This window comes from Calidris pugnax, unplaced genomic scaffold (genome assembly GCF_001431845.1).
Source record: "Calidris pugnax isolate Ruff unplaced genomic scaffold, ASM143184v1 scaffold27, whole genome shotgun sequence".
NCBI lineage: Eukaryota > Metazoa > Chordata > Aves > Charadriiformes > Scolopacidae > Calidris > Calidris pugnax.
Window position 1 is genome coordinate 5407654 of NW_015090893.1, and position 1270 is coordinate 5408923.

General features: G+C 57.2%; 1 protein-coding gene across 3 annotated transcripts in view; it reads right to left on the reverse strand.

Annotated features, from left to right (window-relative positions):
- GABRA1 (gamma-aminobutyric acid (GABA) A receptor, alpha 1) overlaps positions 1-690 on the reverse strand; it is a 42097-nt gene extending 41407 nt beyond the window's left edge. For 2 of the 3 annotated variants that reach the window (XM_014948044.1, XM_014948043.1), the window contains exon 1: positions 331-690. The gene's annotated coding sequence lies outside the window, so the exon portion shown is untranslated. Of the gene's footprint in view, positions 1-177; positions 310-330 lie in introns of those variants that run through there. The other variant, XM_014948045.1, reaches the window with a different exon arrangement.
- Between the last annotated feature and the right edge of the window lie 580 nt (positions 691-1270).

The window sequence follows — 1270 nt, forward strand, 5'->3', positions numbered from 1 at the left end:
AAAAAAACACAAAAAAACCCCCAAGCGCCCCAAAATCAGAAAACGTTTTCCAAGCGACCGGTGGAAACCAGTCCAGGCTGAAAAATAAATAATAAGAGAAATTAAAATGCCCATCGATCGCTGCGGATTTTCAAGCTGAAGGGATAGGGAAAAAAAATCACCCCGACCCGGCGGTACCTGCGGAGAGAGGGGAGAGGAGCCGCCTGCGCGCTCGGACGCGGTGCCCGCAGCCGGGAGCGCCCGGAGGGGTGCGGGTGCGTGTCCGTGTGTGCGTGTGTGTGCGCGCGTGTGTGTGTGTGTGTGCGCGGGGGAGCGAACGGCCGCCCTTACCGGGAGCCCCTCGGGCGCGGGTCCGCGGCGGCGCTGACCGGCTGTGCCGGGGATGCCCTCCCGCCCGCGCGGCGCGGAGGCTGCGCGGCTCCGGCTCCGCAGCTCACTCCGCCTCGGCCATCGCCGGCGCCGCCGCTGCTCCGCTCCTCCGGGCTTGGCACCCAAATTTCTCTTCCCAATATTCCGGCCGCCGCTATACAACAAAAGCTTTCTCTTTACCAAGACAGTAGTAATACGTCCCAGGGTAAACCGGATGTGAAATAGGCTGTGACTTCATGCCAGAGAGATTTTATTTTAGAAAGGAAGGTGGTACCAAGCTCTCATCTAGAGACCAATCCGCCCATTTTTTATATGCAGCACAATTTAACTTCCAGTGCTCTCGCCCTAATCCCTTTCTCTCTGGCTGCAGACTCAAATCCTTCTACAATCTGCAGCATTATTATTATTTGGGGGGGAGGCTGCCCGGCTGGGGGGAGGCTGCGCTGGGAATCTTTAGACACTTGTAGTTTACAAAACAGTCTATTTTAAGGGTCGTGCATTAAAAATATAACCGGTCTGCGTTAGCGTTCAACCTTTGATCAAATATTTAATCGCGGCATAAATATGAATGAAGCCTTGCTAGAAATGTAGAGGATGCAGTACTACGCGTGTGTGCCTATAGACTGTATGTACCTATAGAGACCCGGCGGTAGCCTATGGATGTAGCCAGCCGGGGACAGAGAAATGCTGTGCAGCCCTAATTAAACCCAGGGAACATGCATTTTGGGCGCACACCCGTGGGAAATCAGCTCCGGGACCTGGTGGCCCTCCCACACTTCCACACGCCTTTTATCGGTAGGTGCCACGTTTGCCCGGAGCGGCCCCGGGGCTCCCCCGAGAGCTGTGCTCGGGGGCTGCCAGCCCCCCCTGCGCCACCCTCCCACGGCCCCCCGGCCCCCCC